The sequence below is a fragment of the Microtus ochrogaster genome, chromosome 17 (genome assembly GCF_000317375.1).
Source record: "Microtus ochrogaster isolate Prairie Vole_2 chromosome 17, MicOch1.0, whole genome shotgun sequence".
Lineage (NCBI taxonomy): Eukaryota > Metazoa > Chordata > Mammalia > Rodentia > Cricetidae > Microtus > Microtus ochrogaster.
Genome location: NC_022019.1, coordinates 24004953 through 24026480, shown reverse-complemented (window position 1 = coordinate 24026480; position 21528 = coordinate 24004953).

Below are 21528 nucleotides of genomic sequence, written 5' to 3'. Positions count from 1 at the left end.
ATTACATAAATAAGAAACAAATTTGTGTAAAATAAATATACAGAAGGAAATGTAATTAAAAGTATCTAATGCTAGGAAAATGTTAACAGATAAAAACAGACACAGGTCAATAGATTAATTTATTTTTAGTCATTTTAATTTTGGTGATGATTATATGTTCACATTTTATCTGAATGTGTTTCTCTGCCTGGGTTCAATCATGCTGTTGATTATCCTCATTTTAGAACTCAGTAGTGCTCTTTGGAATCCGGAAGCCAGGTTCCCATACTAAAAATTACAGAAAGCCTATAATTATGGGATGATGGGAATAAGGGAAATAATATATCACAGAGTTAATTGCTGGCTTGAAAATCACAGTTTCCCTGATGTTGCTCATGGTATCTTATGTGTTACCTTCTATTATATTTTATTGCATTATATCCTATATATTTTATATTTTCTTAGAAACTTGGGGAGAACAGGAGTGGTGAAAGTACTTGCAGTTCTAATAACCCGAGTTTGCCCCACAGCACTTTCTTGATGTCACACGAACTTTTGTAATGATGGTTTGAGGGCTCTGACCCTGTTTCCAGGCCTCCAAAGGAGCGGTATGAGCGTAGTACAAGCACATACATACATACAAACAATCATACTCTTCTAAAAAATTTAAAACACTTTACAAACAGGAAATATCTGTGGTTTCCACCATCTTTGTTTAATAATAGCTTAATGTGAAAACTGAAAATAAATGAATTTGTTTTTTCTGCCATTAAAATTGTGCCCACCTTCAAAGTAATGCATCTCTTTGTCAACATCACAAAAGCTATAGAAAGGTGAAGCTCCAATGTGCCCATTTTCTTTCTGTTCCTCCATGTGGAGTTTGAATTCACTCTGACAGCATTGTTCTCTTACACATTTATAGTCTGGGTGTTCCCACACTTTCATTCCCTGAATTGCACATTTATGCATTGCCACATATTCTTACAAAGTGTATTAAACTGTGCTTGGAGTAAAGCATTGCTATTTTGCTATAAAGAAGGATTTCTTATTCCCAAAGACATTCTGCTGCAGGTGGGAATCTAAGTTTGCACAAAAATGTGGTTTAAACTCCAAATGTTCCTGTTTCATTAAAAGAAACAATTCCATTTCAAGGCTGATGAAAAGTGCTACCCAATCAGAACCAATAGACAGTGTGCCACGGAGAGAGCAATTAAAGTCTGAGATTTCATGATTCCTCACACTACCATTATGCCCCAATCTATAATTTCACTTCAAAGCAAATACATTTGCCAGGACCATTCAAAATCACTCAGAAACCAGATGCTGTGTACCACATAACCAAGAGCCACACTGAATCCACATCCTAATGACCCTTAGATGGTTCTAATTTTAGTAAGAAAGAGAAGAATGCCCTAGAATCACATCTCTGAAAAAAAGTTAGCTTTGGAGATATAGTCATTTTGTAGACCACAACGATATAATAAGATTCTGAAATCTTTAGGATAACTTCTTGTTGATCCTTATTATTTCACAGATGAGTAGTAAGCAGTAAGTGGGTTTTTATGATCAAGGAAGGAACAAGGAATAGATAAAATTATATACATGGCTACAATTTAAAAATAATTAACCAAGAAATGTTATCTTTGATAACCTAATACAACACATAAACAAAAATTATATTAGTCATAATTAAGAAATATTGGTACCATAAAGGATAAACTTTCAGACCATAAATTCTGTTATCTATTTTAAGATTTCTCAAAAAATTTACTAGATAAAAGGACAGTATATTATTTTACCTAATTTTCATATTTTTTACTCAAATGCTACCTCAAATGAACTAATTTTTAAAAAGAAGTATCTCACATTATGAGGTACAGGAATTGTATGTATTTATAATGGATAAGTACATATGTTTTTGAAGAGGCATAGGAAAACTAAAATTATAACACAGTTAACTTTCTTTACAGTGTTAATTCATGAGAAAAATCACTATCCAGCCCCTCTTGTCAAATGATTACTGAATCATAGGTACATTTTTCTATTCACTACTGCTGGCTGATTTTGGAACCTGGCAATAAAAATCTGCTCTGCCTTGTGAAGTTCCCATGATGTTATAATTGTTTCTTTTGTTTTTATACACTCTCTAAACTTTTGAGAAAAACAATAATTAAAGTAAACAAGTGTGTTTGCTGGTTACCTCAAGGCATTTCTCTGACAAGCCAAATAATAAAACTTGTCAGCACTAAATGAGTTTAGTTTCCACAGGGTTTTAATTGTAGTAAAAACATTTTTTTCCAGTGCTAATCTAAAGAAAATTCAATAATATCATCAATCGCAATTCAATCTAGTTGAATATAAAGGACTATTATTTTCATTAGAAAAAATCTCTAAACTGAGTTCATAAATACTTAGTTTTCTTGGGATTACACAAATCCCAAATATTAGGTTTAAAAAGTCAACATATTGATAAGACAGCTATACTTTGACACTTTGCTGATAATTGTCCAATAGTTATTTATTGTCAACTTTAATTGCTTCTCTAATTCCTATAGAGTAAATAAAATCATTATGAAACATCTACGGAAGGGGTAGGTGCTGGACCAGTTTCAGAGTTTTACTGGAAGACAGTTTTCATTAGACAATCTAAAATAAGAAAAAAATAAAAGCTGCACTTGTATTCTGCCACTTTTCTAAAAGAATTATCAAATCTAAAATTTTCTTGTGGAATATTAGGATCTCTTGCAGATGGGATCATGTAACTAGCATGTACTAGCAATAAGTATACATTGTGGTTCTTCCTCCTACATTCCTGTTCACGGTATTTCATTTCCATATCTCATTACTATCGCAAAGAATTAAAAATGTATTGGCTAAGATTATGAAAACTGAACACCATTATCATGTTTTTATTTTAGTGGAAATGATTTAAAGTTTTACAAATTTATGCAGTGTGGAATATAGGTTTGACATAAACATTCTTTGCTGATGTCTTAATTCTGTTCCTAGTCTTTTTAAGCATTTTATATCATTTAGTGAGCCTAAGAACCTCTTCTCGTATTAGGGACGGACAAGACAACCCCACATGAGGATGAGGCTCCGAAAAGGCAACGGAAGTTCAGAGACAGCTTCTGCTCCCAATGATAGGCATCCTACAAGAAGACCAAGCTACATATTGTCACATCTATGTAGAGAGCCTATTTTGGTCCCATGCTTGCTCCCAGGCTGTCAATCAGATTCTAATAGCTCCTATCATCCTTACTTTGTTGATTCTGTGAGTTTTCATGTGATGTCCTTGACCCCTCTGGTCCCTACAATCCTTTCTCTCCATTTTAAGCAGAATTCCCTGAGCTTGGCTTAATGTTTGGCAGTGACTATGTGCATCTGAATTTTCTCCGATGACAAATGGACTAGGCACCGGCCTTTACAGGGCCATCCTTGTAGATTTCTGGAAGTTTCCATTGTATCAGGTTTCTACTAGACCCTGGGAAGACCCCACCCCCGCAGTTGTTTCTTTTGGTACTCTCTCCCTTCACATCTCCCTGGACATGACACCTCATGTTTCTTTACATCCCTGTCCCGAGTGCTATTTCCTCTTCCCCGGGAAATCCACCCCCCCCCCATCTCTGAACAGTCCTAGTTATCTAACATCTCTGGGTCTGTAGACTGTAGCAGGGTTTTCCTTTACTTTATAGCTAATGTCCACCTATGCGTGAGGAAATAGGATGTTTGTCTTTCTGAGTCCAGATTACCTCACCCAGGATGACTGGAAAAAAATAGTTGTAATGATAGATTGCAGGCCCAGAAGTAGACGACCAAAAGAGAAAAGAAACTCAGTGGGATTTTCGGAGGTTTTTGTTTTATAATTCTATGTCAGGGCATTTCAAGAAAACAAGAAAAAAACAACAACAACAAAACAAATAACAAAAACAAAGATCAAAAACCAAACAAACAAAAAAGAAAGCATCATTTCTAATTTTTATTTTCTTTTATTTTACTTATATTTTTTCCATTTCTCTTGCACAGGCCTTACTATACACATGATTGCATCTGGGTGAATGTTTCCATGGGAGTGCTAAGTGTGTGAAGAAGTGGGTCTGTTTCTTATACCTTTCCTTGGGCTTTTTTTTTTCCCTTTTCTGTGTTGTTTTCCGCAATTCTAACAGATTAGTTTTTTGTTTATTGTGTTCAATTTTGCTATAAAAAAACAAAACCAAACCAAACAACAAACCAAACAAACAAAAAACCCACTCAAATCTATTCCGGGAAGACAGAAAAGGAAGCTGAAAAACAAGATTCCACCAATCTGAAGCTTCAGTTTATAACACTGCAGATATGTTTCATGAGTACGGGTGTGTGTGTGTGTGTGTGTGTGTGTTTCTTTGGATATATGCATGTGCTCAGGTGTGTAGGCTACTTGTGTGTATGTATGCATAGGTAGGCAACAGTATTTGTACATTGCTGGTAAGTAGAAATAGGCCAATGCACTTATCAAGCACTTAACGATCAAGCCACCTCTCCCAACTTCAAATTTAAATACATTTGAAATGAGATCAACTTCATCAAGAAAGCTAATGACTTTTTTCTACATAAAACCTTCTGCATGAGGAAGAATATATGATTTTATTAAAACTTTTGTTGATATTCATTATAACTCAATGGTTTAAATTATTCTTATCATATAGTTTATACTATTCCTACGCTAATTATCACAAAGTAAGGTTATTTTGTTATTTTGAAATTATTTCTTATACAGTGCAAAACACTTGTCACAGTACAGAACTTGTGGCACCATAGGATTTGGACCCATTGTCATCTCTGCTAGTCCAAACATTTGACAGTTTCTTGCTGCAGTTTCTTGCTACATTACACATCAGGGATTTTTTTCTTTTCCACTGAGTATAATTCAGTCTCCACCAGCTTTATTTTTTTCTTCCCTGAAATATTTCTGTTGCAGTTTGTGTTACTGTTTAATCGTATAATTATAATGTTGAAACATCTTGTCAAAATGTGCTTGTACTGAAATTTTGCTTTTGTGCCTAATTGCAAAAGTGTTTTCATTACATAGGAATCAAAGCACATACTGCAGGTCATAATGGCAGCTTTCTCACTTCATGGTGTTGCATTGTTTTCGCATCCTTCTTCAAAAAGGGTAATTCATTATCTCTTCTGTAAATTCTGTCAGAAATTGTCTCTCTCTGGCTAGGACTAAGATTTTATCTTTATATATTTGATTTTAAAATATTTCCTGATGAAATGTCTAGCTGGAAATTTTGAACATATGAGCAAAGAAGATGTTGATTATATAAATTCTGTTTGACCAAAATTATTCTATATGAGTAAGCACAAAAAGTTCATTGTCTTTTTACTATTTCATCCTTTAAACACTTATTGTTTACATATGTATAACATATGTGAAACGTGTCATTTCTTTGAAATTTTGATATGTGTGTGTGTGTGTGTGTGTGTGTGTGTTAGGGTTTCCATTGTCATGAAGAGACACCATGATCAAAGTAACTCTTATAAAGGAAAGCATTTGATTGTTGTGACTTGCTATCAATTTCAGAGGTTCAGTTCATTATCATTCTGACGAAGAGCTTGGCAGCATGCAAGCAGATATGGTGCTGTAGGAATAGCTCAGAGTCCTACATCTTGAAGACAACAGGAAGTCTAATGACTCATTAAATAGTATCCTGAGCACATCAGAAACCTCAAAGTCCAGCTCCACAGTGACAAACTTCCTTCAAAAAAAGCCACACCCACTTTAAAAAGCCATTCATCCTATTAGTGCCACTCCCTATAAAATTATGGGGCCCGATTACCTTCACACTACCGATATATGCATATGTGTACATGTGTTTGTATATATGCACACACACAAAAATATATGTGAAATTTTTCTTACAACTCATGAATAATTTCCCATTTACTGAAAAATGTTTCTTAAATTTGCTAAGTATTTTCCACATGGATTATTTATTTTCTAAGCTTTTTTAAATCAGTGAAAACCCTTTTTCACTGTGTTCTTTTGTGACTGCATACTAAGCCAAAGTTTTCTTCCTAATATTGCATGTTCTGGTCCGCAATTCACACATGGTTCTATTTTAGTGATACAATTATACAGATGTTCCCTGGAGCACAAGCTTTTATGTGAAGATTAAGTATGTGTGTGTACTCAATGGCAGCTCCGGTGCTCTTATCTGCTATTTCCAACATATGGCTCACATTGACGTCATTTCCACTTGCTTTTAGCGAAATATGCATTGGCTTCTTCTCATGCTGATATATTTTATTTTAGCTTTTTTTTGTACAGTGGAGGCGACACATTGAAGTAAGTCTGAAATATAATGTCATAAAAACTGATGAGCTTTGATCTCTCAACAGGAAATAGCTCTTTTAAATAATTTCAGATAGTTTTACCTGGAAAAACATCATGATAAGAGCACAGTGCTATGGAAAATATCATACCTACAAACCACTGACTATTAGGTTATAGTCTTTTATGATATTACTCTTTTCACTTTACCTGATTTTAAGTTAAGTCTCCCAACTCTTCTCTTTCCACGCAAACACTACATGAAATGTTAGCCACTCTAGCTTTAAAATCTCTGGTAGCATTGATTGTGTTTGTTTGTTTCTATTGTTAATAATTGTAAAAGTATCTTATTGTTACAATTCTTTGTTAAGGGAATAATAAAAAATTATTTTTATAAACCAAAATTTAAATCTTAAATTTTAAATTGATTAAAATTTAAAAAGTCTTAAATAGATTTTTACAATTATGAAAAACAAATACAAAATGGTATTTTACTATTCAGCATTTTTGTTTTATTATGGTTGAAAAATGATTTTTTAGAAATGGAACACTTCTCCAATGATTCCTTAAAAATATATAAAACATAAAATATATACTAAAAATCTGATTTTGCCTTTAACATGGGATTATAGAAAAGTATATCCTGATGTCAACATTTAAAACTCATATTATATATATTCTAATATATCTCATAATATTTTCATATTTTGGAGAACAATTCACACACACACATATATATGTGCATATGTAATATGCTAAAAATAACTTTTGTTTTTGTGTCTATATAAAGGATGCTCTGCAGTGAAGTTCATGCTCATAATGAAAGTAGGAAAATGTTAGACCATAGGTTTTATTATTACTCAAAAATAATTATAATGAATCATACTGTTAAGATAATTTCAAGTAGATTAATTGCACATTACTTTTAAGTTTTGACAACAACTTCAAGGTCTTCATTTTTAAATGTAGTCACTGAGTTGACTTTCTGAGTCGGTCTAACTGTCACTTTCAGTAGTATCAGGAACACTTTGAAAAATCAGTTGATTTTTATGAAATTCATAATTTTTTTATAGAATTCTTTTTTAAGATACTAATTTCTATATGAAGCCTGAGATGTGATCAAAATAAAAGCTCAAATGTTCCGGGAAAAACATTTGTGACAAATTGTCATCTGAAATGTCAATGTTTATGAATTCATCTTCAAGTATTTTTGATGATGTTTGTCTTCATTTATGTGCATGCATATGTGTGTGTGTACGTGTGTGTCTGTGTTCCTTATCTGTATGTGAACTGCTTGTGTGGAATACCAGTGGAAGCCAAAGAGAGCATCAGATCCTCTGGAACTGGTACATCTTGGGGCTGTTTACTGCTGGACGTGGTTTCTGGGATATGATTGCCTTCCAGTGGGGGAACAGCCTTCCACCCTTCTCCCCCTCCCCCAAACTCCTCTCCCCCTCCCTCTCCAGTCCATAGAGCAGTCAGGGTTCCCTGCCCTGTGGAAAGTCCAAGGTCCGCCCTCCTCCGTCCAATTTTATCCATGGATTCCTCCTGAGTCCTAGTGGACATGGGAAACTATATATGAAAATGGATGTTCGCAAATCTCTACTGAAATACAGTCCTGTTTCTCAACCACAAGACTGTCTTTTGATCACCCAGGAAAAAGCTACATTAGCCCATTAGAACTGTGCATGATAAAATGTTAGCTCTGTCAAAATGATTTGCAATATTCTACATATACTACATAATGAAGTATAAAAACATAGATTCCATTTCAGTAAGTTAGTGTGGGGGAAATGCATTTTGCAAAGTTCTATAATTAAGGTTGCGAACTAATCTGTGCAAGAATACCTTCTGATTATGAAGAAACATTATCATGGCTGAAAAACAAAATTCCATAGTGTTTGTATATGAAAGTTCTCATCTTGCCTTTTATTTTTAGATGGCTAGGTGCCGCGCACACCGCGCTCCCCGTCTGTGCTCTATGAGCTACAATACAGTTCGCGAGCTTCTGGCAAGGGGCTGGAGGTTGAGAAACACACGCAGAGAAAGACAGACACACGGACCTCCAATACTGGTACAAAGCCCTCTTTAATTGCACCATAGAGGCTTAAATACCCAGAAGTCAATGGCCAACAGGTGAAAATCCCATCCTCTGATCCTGTAGGCAAGGCACAGCTTTTAGTAACTCCAATGAGAAGGCTCTGGCAGGGAAGAGCAGCTGAAGGCCAGTGCTCCAATTGGTCCCAACAAATAGGTTGGTTCTGTTAGTAAACCATTGTTAATAGCACTGTAAGAAACATCTTTTTAAAATATCAATGAAAATGAAACTTATTCCCAGAGTGGTGAGTTAGAAAGCAACACAACATAACTACTGTTGAAAGAAAGGTTTTTTTTCTTTTCTTTTCTTTTCTTCTCTTTTCTTTTCTTTTCTTTTCTTTTCGTTTTTAAGGGAATTTAGAGGCTCTTGTATTACTAGCATATTGTGACCTAAAGTATGTGAAAAAGCTGGCTAAGTGAATAATGTTAACAGATAATCTCACACACTTTAATAATGATAGGTAAATATTATTTTCAAGTTTGAGATTCAGTTCTCTACATACTGGAAAGACAGTGGGGATGCATAAACAAAAAGGAAGAAGGGAGGCAACGGGTGAAAACATGGCATCAATGGTAGGGTTATACATACTTTTTTGCCAAAATAATCTATCAAGTTTCTATTTAATGAAGCCCAAGGGTATTACATAAAGGGAGGTTGATAAACTTACATATTAAGTACAATAATTTGTCACATGTGAAGAGGAGAGTCTCAGAAAATTGAGTTAGTTCAATCTCAGTTATGGCATGATGAGATAAACACAGTGGGACAAGGGAGGGAAGGCATAAGTGAGCAGGAAAAAGAGGGTTTGGAAAAATTCATTAACTCTTACAATCAAATTTAAATAAATTTCAGATTTGCAAAGAACTATATCAAAACATCCTTTCCACACCGAGTAATGCTTATGCACTTATACCATGACTCAGGTGACAGATTTGTTTCCCTTTGATTCAGAACATTATACAGTGAAGACACTTAAATCATCACCATAATATTTAGAATTAAATTTGAAATGAACATAGCCAACATATATCCTATAAAACTTCCACTATTAAAGAAAGTTATGTAGATACTTAATAAGTACCCAGGTAAATTTATGTTCTGTCATATTTAATACAGCAAAATGCATCAGAGTAGTAGAGCTGGCATGATTATATTACATGATTAGCATGATGAGACAGCTTAATATTCCAAGTGTCATATTATGTATATAAATAGTATTTTTCCTATAGGGTGTAGAAGTAGCATGACACTAGAATTATGGCCATTTGTGATGAATAGAGTCTAAGAACTAAGAGCAGTACAGTAACCACTGCATCAGTGAAGACTTTAGAAATGATTTTGCTCTTGGCTAGAGTCATCCATGGCTTGTGATAAATGACTGATTTAATTCAGGAATATTCAATCAATCTGTGGAGAGGGAAAAAGACATTTCATTATCCCATTAACTTTGAAATATTGAAAGAGGATGATAAATAGTGAAGATAGTAATATCACCACTGAATTGCATCCCATGAATTATGTTTTTCATCACTGAAATGCAAATCCTGGTGGAATATTGTCCATTGGAAGGATTGAAACAAAAAATGAAAGGAACAAACAAAATCATTTTTATATCTTTAATGTATCCATAATGTTTGAAAGTAATTTAGAGCCTTTTTCCAATTAGTCTTGGAATCATTCACTGTGAGATTTGCATGCATGAACATGAGGCTTGCAATTGTCATGACTGCAATAATCTTGTAAATACAAAAAAAAAAGCTTAATCTACACATGAATAAAAACAGAAACGGCTCTACAATTCTCATTCTTATCAGTTTGCCTGCAACGCAGTTACTGGCCTCCTCACTAAGGCAGACAGTAATAGAATACAACTACAGGTACTAAGAGATTGCATATAGCTGGAGGTCCAGTGTATTTTCAGGATGTAATATGCACAGTCCTCAGAAATGTTCAAAAACAGGAATGGGATCAAATCATGTTTTTTTCTTGCTGCAAGGAAAAGTACCATAAATCATAAAAAAGAAACCTGTTACACTAAAGTTGTCAGGCAAATGTATAGTAAATTTGAAAAATAAATAGCCAATTGCAACAAACACAAGTACATGAGAAATACTGTGTTATTAGAGGTATAGGAAATATCTTCTCAGTGCTGCAGTGTTCTGAAGAACTCATTCCAATCTTATTAGATTGATAATAATTTAAAAAATGTTTTATAGAACTAGTGATTTCAAAATACCTTGCTTTATGCCAGAATCCCTGATATTCAGCATTTTTCATTGCAAATGTTGTGTTTGGAGGAACTTGTTTCTGAGAGTAAGCGTTCATATAAAGGCAATAGCTTCATGTTCTCAGAAATTCAGAAAAGTATAGAAAGATACACTTATATATCATAAATAGTATGCCATATTTCTTTACTTTAGAGAGGTATGCTTCATAATCTCATTGGATTGATACTCTAATAGGGAGAGAAGAAGTATAGTTGTTACTTCTAGATACCACCTACCTAATCTCAGTTTAACCACACTTTGCCACACCAGCTTTTAACAGTGTGACTGCATGACTAATTGGGAATTGAAAGTCTGAGTGAAACACTATTGTAGAAATGTATGTATGTGACACCTTTAATCCAAGCACTTAGGAGGCAGAGGCAGGCAGATCTCCATAAGTTCAAGGCCAGCCTTGTCTACAGAGCAATTTCCAGTACATGCTCCAAAGCTGCACAGAGAAATGTGACTTCAAAAGCTAAATAAATAAATAAAGTATATGACTTCAATCACAACTTTCAGGAACACAAAGGCTTAAAATTTAGTGCTGTTAAAATGTCTTAGAGAAAAAAGTTTCTTACCTAGTAAATATAGTAATGTGACATGTGACTTTTATTTTCAAGGCTTATACTAAAATTGGAGAAGCAATGTATAAACATCATACACACATTTCATGTGCACATACATGAACATCAAACATACATACACACATGAACAAATCACAAACACATGACTCTCACACACATACAGCGTGAGTATATAATATATATTATATTCAATTATATATATATATAATTGAAGTTATTATTGACAATTGATGGTTTCTGGGGAAGTAGAGTATTAAGCTCTTGCTCTCTGAGAGAGTCTTTCATTCTTTAACATTCTGGCAGCAGTAAGTGGACTCAGTGGGTTTTAAAAATATCATATGCATTTGGGAGGAAAAGTGGAAGGAGTTTTATTACTAGTTATTCAACTTATCATACAAACCTGAGAGAAGGGCAGTCAACTTTTTATGTTATTTATACAAAAAAAATGTACTATTAGTGATGCAATATTAGTAAAGAAATAAACATATTGTTATGTCTCCTTGCTGCAAGTACTCCAAACCCAGGAACATGCAAGATACACAGATAAACAAATGGTATCTATTCAAGTAGATTATAAAATGAGACATAATTAGCCAGGCAATGATGGCACACACATTTAATCACAGCACTCAGGAGGCAGTGGCAGGCAGAGCTCCATGAGTTCGAGGCCCACCTGGTCTATAAGAGCTAGTTACAAATCAATTATGCTGATTAATACAGAGAAACCCTGTCTCAAAAAAATAGTAAGGCCCAACAGAATGCTTGCCTAGTAAATTAATACTAATTAATCATGATATTGCATGATTCATAAAATGTCTCCTGTCTATCTTCAAAATTCAATCCCCAGAACTACAAAAATTTAGTGATATAAGCCAGTAATCCTAGTACTAGAGAAGTTGGGAAAGCAGAAACAAAAGTTCAAGAATAGTTTCAGGCAGTGAGTTGGATGTCACGCTAGAATGCATGAGGCTCTATCTAAACAGATAATCTGATCTCAAATGAATATATAGTTAAAAAATATAGAGGGACTAGAAATACATTCTTAAAATCTAAGATTCAGCTTATTATACATAATAAGCTGAGAAAAAGTTCAAAACCAAATCTAGACCATTAAGACCTAGAAGGTTATCTTTATTTTATGTAGGCTTATTTTAGGAAAAAATGGTTGGGAGTCTTTTGACTTCTGAAGTAAGAAGCCTGGCTTTATTTTATAACTAAATATTATTGAAAGAATGTTACACTGTAGTGGTAGAATAAGGAATGTGGCCTATGACTTTGATTTATAACCGAGGAGAACAGAACACACAATCTTTCCTACTAAATTTTAATAAAGACCCATAAACCTGAGATCTGTCAGCAACAAAAATGAAATCCCCCCCTATTAAAAGTGTTTTAAAAGTACTGCTTAATGGGCAGCAAATAGTGTAAATTATTTTTTCTTTCAAAAGATCAAAGGACAGTCTTGAATTCATGATACACATTGTAGCTATTTTTCATAAGCCCTATGAAGGTGAAATAAAACAACTATGTTTTGGGTAACCTGATCAGAAAAAAAATAAAATGTTATAATTTTTAGGATATACATTTTCATGTGGCATAAGAATGCAATACTAACATGGCAAATATTTCATATTGTCAGTAATTCAGTTTCAAGACATCATTTTATTCATAAAATACCACAGAACAGAAACCCATGCCTTTCTGTAGGCTATCAAAACAGGAAAATAGTAGATAAATTTTGGATTTCTTAGCATTAAGTAGTTCTTATTATGATGTTTGACATTCTAGGCAATATATGAGCATCATTAGTTAAAAACAAGAAATAAATATTTATTTTTACATTTTTAGATTAGCATATTTGTGAATGTTTCAGTGCACAGATATCTTTCATCTTTCAGCTGTGATTTGTGGATATAGAGAAGAGGCTGCCCCTTTACCATATTGCTAATGTGATGCTTTATAAATCCCCATAATGGAAAGCAGAAAGGCGATTTTCCCAAATAAAATTCTATGACATCTTAAAAGCTTTTGGAATAGATCAGGAAGAAAGGAGAAAGGGTCAGCAGAGAGAGTGCTAGGGAATGGAAGAGAGGGAAAAGGAGGTGGAGATGGTTCCAGTACCCTAACCTAAAATAAATTCCAAAGAAAAAAAAGCTCACTCATGTCTACTTATCTATTTGATCGTGCGTGTCTGTGTGTGTTGCATGTACATGCATTTGCACATGTCTGTATGTGTCATATGCATGTTTGTGCACATGTGCATATGCAACAAAAGTTCAACATGCACTGACATCTCCTTACAGCTGACCAGAAAGTCCTGGATATCTTGGGATTTTGTGAGTGTTCTTGTGACTGAAGCAGGTGACCCCATGCCCTCATTCCATGTGGGTACTGGGGGTTCTGGCTCTATTTTCAAGCTTGGACAGCCAGTTCCTTAGCCACCCAGACATCTCTCCGGACTCAAATTAGGTTTTGCTACTGATGTAATGATTTGACTGGACAGTTTGATAATTAAGGGTATTAGGAAATAAAGTTGGTGGCATGAGCATGTGGGTTTTAGAGACAAAACTATTTATTATGGTTAGAAAACTAAAGGAGGTAATGGGTATTTGTCTTCCTCAGAGGAAATTTGAAGCTGGAGGACAGAAAATTCTCTTTCTGATGATAAACAAGCTTTCCCATACAATGAAAATATCTAAACTTATTCAGGTCTTATGTAACAAAACATACATGAGTCAATAATATAATGAAGATGAAAATTAGTGAAAATCTAAGAGTAGACTAAATGAAAGTAAAATAATAGATGGAGAGAACAATATCTTATTTTTAACAGCATTTTTTTGTTTCAAAATTGATTATGTTTTTAACAAAAAGATAAATATACTTTAAAATGCAATGAAATCTGTAACGGTTTCTCTCTCATGAAAGTCATAATTCCAAATACATTATTTTTGTATCATTACTAATAATATAGTAAAGACAATGTGTTAATAGACTAACAATACAAAGAAATGTAAATGAAATTTGTCTTTAATAGTAACCATTAAGAGCAGTGGCAGCAGTGGTCACAGACTGCTGGGGAAGCAGCAGTATCAAGTGCCATTGTTATCCGAGTTCACAGTGTGTTATTTTAAACTGTGACAGCAGGGATTGCTACACCCCCCAAAGTAGCATACAGAAACAAAAATTCTTCACCTTCAAGGCAAATCATAATATCATAGAACCCGTCTTCCTGCAGCAAATCATAAAACTAATACAGAAATGCTTCTGGCTTCCTCAGTTTCCTCTCTTGCAAACCCTCAGTCAACTTGCTTCTAGCCACATACAGAGGAACAAAAGGTCAGAGAGAAAGAAAAATGCAAACACAGACAGGAAAAGACCCTCATAATCTTTTGGCTTTTTCAATTTTGTGACCATTTCCTTACACAAACCTATTTTATTATTAATAATTACATTTCTTCATAGTTGACTGTTCTCTTTTGAAGCCAAGCATAAAAACAGGAGCTCCTTCTCAGTCTTTGAACTTTCATTTCAGGAAGGTCTCGTATCATACAAGAATTGAGTTAATACACTTAATATTATTACTATTACTATTATTATTTTACTATCTCATGCTAGCTCTTTCATTATATATCATGATCCATAATTCTTATGAAGGGTGTAGAAATTGTTGAAACTTTTTGTTACTGAACTGCAAGATTCAAAATTCATATTTATTTATTTGTACAAAAGGCAATAATAATCAAATTAGGTTTTCTTCATTTTGCTATTTTTATTTCATTTTACAAGTTTTTTTTTTAATTTTTCAATTTATTCTTTGACAGGTTTATGTGTGTATATGAGACATGGTGACCCTTCTTCACTACCCTGTTTTTTATTAAACCCTCAGGAAAATGTTGATCCTCCAACTCTCTTCTGGTTCCCCTCCTACAATCATGTTTTATTGTTTGCTTTTGTTTTATGAGCCACTGAGTTAAATAAATGATTGTAGGCTGTGACTAGGGCAAGAATAATTTAAGAGTGAGGTAATGATTCAAAAACTTTATTTTTAGATGTAGTCCTGAAATGTTGTCTGAGTTATTAGAAATAAAAATAAAAAAAATTGTTGGATGTGTGGAAACATACTGCCATTATTTTTAATTTTGTGTGTTTCTTAATGATGAGGTATACCCTTGTGCAATAATGTATTTGTAGTTTCAATTCATTTTTCTCTTTGTTTATTAATTGGAATTGTTTTTATTTAATCCTGAGAATATGTTAACATAAAGTGATCACCATTGTAAAGTTGCAAAGTTTAACTAACGTCATAGTACAAAACCTTGTCTTTTGCTGTATCAGATTAAAAATATACATTCTATCAATAATTGAAATGAAAATTTTCCTTTCTTATATTTTTAAAACAATCTTCTTTTACATACAAATCCCAGTACTCTGTTCTTTTTTTCTTTCCACCACCCCTACCCTCTCTCCACCCCATCCTCCATTCGCTCCTCAGAAAGTGGGAGGCCTCCCGTGGGAGTAAACAAAGTGTGTCACAACACTTGAGGCAGGACTAAGGATCTTCTTCTCTATGTATAGGCTGAGCAAGGTATCCCTCCATAGGGAATGGATTCCAAAGAGTCAGTAAATGCACTGGGGATAAATACTGGTTCCATTGCTAGTGGTCCCACAAAGTGCCCATGCCACACAACTGTCATCCACAATCAGAGGGTCTAGTTTGGTCTTATGGTTCCCTAGCTGTCAGTCAGGGATCAGTGAGCTCCCACTTGCTCGAGTCAGCTGTTTCTGTAGGTATCACCATCATGTCTTGGCCACTTCGCTCATATCACTCCACCCTCTCTATGACTAGACTTCAGGAGTACTGTTCAGTGTTTAGCTGTGGATTTCTGCATCTGCTTTTGTCAGTTACTGGATGAAGGTTCTATGATGACAATTAATGTAGTCATCAGTCTGACAACAGGAGAAGGGCAGTTTAGGTACCCTCTTCAATATTTAGATTCTTAGCTGGGGTCATCCTTGTGGTTTCTTGGGAGTTTAACCAGTGTTTGGTTTCTCACTAACCCCAAAGGGCTTCCTCTTTTAGAGTATCTCTTTCCTTGCTCTCACTCTCTGTACTTTACCCAGTTTGATCTTCTCAATTCCTCATATTTTCTCCATAAAATTATATATCTTTTTAACTTATTATCATTTGATTTAAATTTACTTCCTTTTTCAAAATTCATGATAGTAATTCAAATTAGTATGAGGTTAGAAATAGAAACAGTCATCAAAGATCTCCCAACAACAACAACAAAAAGCCCAGGACCAGATTATTTCAGCACAGAATTCTACAAGATTTTCAAAGAAGAATTAATACCAATACTCTTCAAATTATTCTACACAATAGAAACAGAAAAAAACATTGCCAAACATTTTTTATGAGGCTACAATTACCCTGATAACCAAACCACAGAAAGACATTACTAAGTAAGAGAATTACAGACCAATCTCACTCATGAACATTGATATATTCAAGATTCAAAAAAGATTTTATTGAACTGAACAATGTACAAGATTAGATACACTACAAAGTAAAGAATCACTTTCCAAATTTATAGCATGCAATGAAGAACTAAACATGATATTGATAACTGAAAGTTTTATCAAAATATTTATAAATAATGAAATAAAGAAAACCAAGAAATTTGTATTAATCTATTTGCAAATTTATCAATCATAAAATAAAATTCATTTGGTTACTTTATGACTATACGTCCAGGGATTATTTCTATAGCCTCAAATTAGTTCTTTGAAAACCTACTCTAGGATCATTTAGCTCATGGAATTTTTTTCCTCTTTTTTTTGTGGTTATGTTTACCTAATAACAATATCAATACATAATATATAGAATGTTTTTAATAAATATATGAACAAAAGACTGAAGATAATAATTTACATACATTTGGCAAATATATATATCACAATGTAAATTTTTGATTGTTTATTGACTAGTAAATTAAAAATATGCAATTAAGATGAACCAAGGCATGCATTTAATGATAATGATTTTATTTCCAATAAAAAGAAATTTAAAAATATTATTAAAACCATAGAAGGCTTGAGTATTTTGAGTAATCCCTGTAATCCCAACACAAATAAGATTTAGATAGAAGATTCTGGGAAAATCACAGCCAAGCATGCATAATTTAGTGAATTTCAGACCATCTAGTTTTAAACACTGAGACCCTGTGTCAAAAAAAAAAAATAATAAGGCAGTCCTAACAAATAAAATACATTTAAACTAGAAAGTTTTAACTGAGCGGTTGATAATGCTGATGAATTGGTAGGGGAATGGGAGTCACCGAAACCAGAAAAAAGTCTCTTCAATTCTATAAAAATTGTACTTTCTAAGGGTACTCATTATTCTGTAATACCCAGCATGGTAGAAAATTCAACACTAAGACTTTTTGTACATTATGTTTGTATTAAAATAATCAGCTTCACATGTGAACTATGAAGTTGAAATGTGTTAAAGGTGCTGTTGTAATTTGATGGAGAGCAGTAGCTTTCTTTTTTATTTGTCTTTATAAGTAAAATACTGACAATATTTGAAATAGAGTTTCAAAGGTTGTGTGAAAGAGAAAAGAAACATTACCATTCTAACTTGAAAGTAATTTGAGTTATGTTTGAATTCAAAGTTAAGATACATGAAAATGTCAATAGAAAAGGAAGTTGAAATATTGTGCTGGAATAGAGATCCTATAGTTGTTGGGTGATATATGAATAATATTCAGGCATAAAACATGCCTGTATGCATATATGCATGCATTCTTTTTGCTTTATATCAACAACTAAGGCATTATTATCCTGTCATTGTTAGCATAATTTTCCTCTTTCATGTTTTCTTTACCTACAGAAACAGAAAGTCACTGAAAGGAAAGTTTAGGCTTCTACTGATGCCCTTGTGTATATGAAACACTTAAATCTTTATCCATTTTTTTTTATCACTTTAAAATTATCTTTTTTTTTATTCCATAACATAAAACATGAGAAACTGCTTCCAGCTTCTGTGATTACTTCTTTAGTTCGTTCTTTGTTTCTGTTATAAAAATAGCTTCACAACAACAAATTAGTTCTGAATTTCTATGACAGTACACCATTGTGGGAAACTCAAGGTTGCAGGAGCTCGAACAGCTACAAGGCACCCCTTCTCAAAAACAGAAAAAAAAAAAAATGAACTCATGCATATGTGCTGCTACTACACAGATCTCTTTCTGTAACCTCATAGAATTAGGAATTGTTTACATGAAGATTGGTGCCCTTTAAACTGGGAATGTATTTTCACTTCAAAAACACAATAAAAAAAATCTCTAAAAGACATGGCCACAGACTCAATTAGTCTAGGTGACATTTAACACCGAACATCATGGTACCCCTGTTTATATTATTGACAATTTCTGTATAGCTATATCCTTATGTCTTGTTAATGTCTCTAAGGAATGTTTCATGGGAAAAATCTCTCCTGATTTGTAGTTGAATTTAGGAATATGTCCACTTTCAGATTGCTGTTGTTTCTGTTTTTTTTTTATCTAGCCTTAAATTAACTCAACTTTATCTTCTATATCTTATCATCACCCCTACCTTTCAATGTTATCTGAATTTCAATCTCAAGTCTGATAGAAAAATACATATTTACATAATAAATAAATAAATATTAAAAAGAAAAATACATATTCATACAACATATTAATAATATTTAAAATAAAAATATTTGTCATGTTAGTATTATAGAACTAATATTGTGAATGTCTTAATATGATCTATATATTATTTAGAAGATATTGTATACAGCAATATATCTCATTTTATTTCTGAAAATGTTTACTTATTAATTAATTTATTATTTCATTAACTTATTTTCTACATTAACTCAATAGTTAGCTAAATAATAGCTGGAAAATTTTACTATTTAAGCTAATTCATATTACACCTGTCTTATAAAAATCATCAATGGAGAAGATGCAACATATTTTAAGGCAGGAAAATTATTCCTGCATAAACTACAAATTTAAATGGAACCATAAATATCCAATGTTCTAGATATGAATTTTTGAGCATTTTATAATAAATTATACTGAAAGAGATAGCCTGTGCCTCCTGATGGGAAACATTTTCTCTAAATAAGGATTGTATATTACTTTCCTTAGCTAAATCATATAACATTTCTACCGGCTTGCACTAGCGTCTCTCTATGAACTCACTAATCTTATTACTGTTACCATTTACTTGGAAACATAACTGTTATCAATATATCAGTTCTCATTAAAAACTTCTAAATTAGATTATTTGTGATGTTTAGAATATGTCTAGGATATATACAATGTTTCTGCTAAGGTTTCTGTTCAGAAAGTAGCAGTTACTAAGCTATATAAAAAGGACAAATAGCAAAAAGAATGACAGTTAAACATTTTTCCCTTTTTGATCAGCAAGTAAGAAAAATAATAACTTTTTACTATTAATGTGTTTGTGGGGATGGAAACAAGTAAACTTTGACATTACAAAACCTACTTATTTGTGAACTACAGTAATATGTATGTGGGTTGTGAAAGTTACTGACATTTTGTCTGTGGCCATTTTTTGTATAGAAATCTAATTCCATTAATTTTCTCCCCCAAATTTTGCTCTTAAAGACACATATTTTTTATGTCTTAATCATCCTAACAATAAAGTCAGTTGTTTTAACTCTGCTAGACTGTTGTCAGTAATTCAATCATCTCAGCATGCTATGGGGGAATACAAATGCTTGGATTAAATGTTGGCTTACAATATTTTATGGAAAATTTGTCTTATGTTTTTTATATATCATCTATCAATTTACATCTATCTATCATCTCTCTATCTCTCTCTATCTATCTATGTATTATCTATCATCTATTTAACAAAGATGTATTTATATCAGGAAATTTTCTGTATGTTTTTTTTTTTCCTTATGTGAGTTCTATCAGAACTTTAAATGTTATGGTTTATTCTCGTGAAATTATGACTTCAACTACCTTCTCAGTGATTCAGGAAGATTATTTGTCATAAGATTTCAAACTTGTTGATGTTCAATATGTAATAATATAAGCAAGCATAATTAGTATTATGCTAAATGTTGTTTACCACTCTGTATTGAAGAACTCTTAAAGAGTTGGAAGATACAGCATGAGCATCCATAGTATTCTGAGTGAGATCAGCAAGAAGACTTGTCAGTGGCCTCTGGGAAACTGAGGCAATATTAGAAGCGGAGGATTACTTAATGCAGAATAAGTTATGTTGGGTAAAGAAAATATTGCTACTAAATCCAGAATAATTAGTGTCCTGTCACTCAGTTTGGTTGGTACATTTGATTGAAGCTGACTCTTGGGTACTTCAAGCTGTTTTCCTGTAGTCTTAACAATTTTCAGATAATTGTTTCCTGTACCATTATGTCAGACACTAAAGATAGACCAAAAGCCTTAAAATTAAAAGAAAACATCTGTTGCGTAAAGAAATCTACTTTTTTGCCCTCTCAAATGTTAGGTCTACAATAAAAATATAAAATCAAAAATGAAAACTGTAGAAATTGATTTCTTTTTCTCAAATAAGAGCACTAAACATTTATTACTTGAATGAAATTGATGGTTGCAAATTGAATTATTCAATGTATTAAAAAAAACATAAGTCACTTGGTCAATACTTTAGACAAAAATAAATAATTGAATCTTATACTCTATAGCATAAGTATCAAAATCTGAAGATAACTAATAATGTGTAAATAAATCTACCCGCCAGCTACCTAACTTCCAATACCTCTGAGAAATGGGATGTCACATAAAAGGTTTCCTAAAAAAGAATAAAAATACGATGAAACATTGCTATATTTCTTGACGTAGAAATCCAACATGCGTGTTGACATTTGGTGTCGAAATGCAACATCCAAATGCAATAGAGCAGGCAGTCAATCTGCTGTGTTTCATCTTTTATTTTTCCCTCTACTTTACCTCCACCCCACCACTTCCCATTTCTTTTCTTGATCTTATATAACATGGAACATTCTTGGAAGCTAGAAGACCACTTGCCAAAGTTGGTTCTTTCCTTCCATCATGTGCTTCCTGAAAATTGCATTCATTGGAGGTACTAGTTTGGAACACATATCTGCACCTACTGAGATATCCTAACATATCTTCCATGTTTATGGGAACTAAGTTAAAACAATTCATCTTAAACCGGGCGATGGTGGCGCACACTTTAATCCCAGCACTCGGGAGGCAGAGGCAGGCGGAT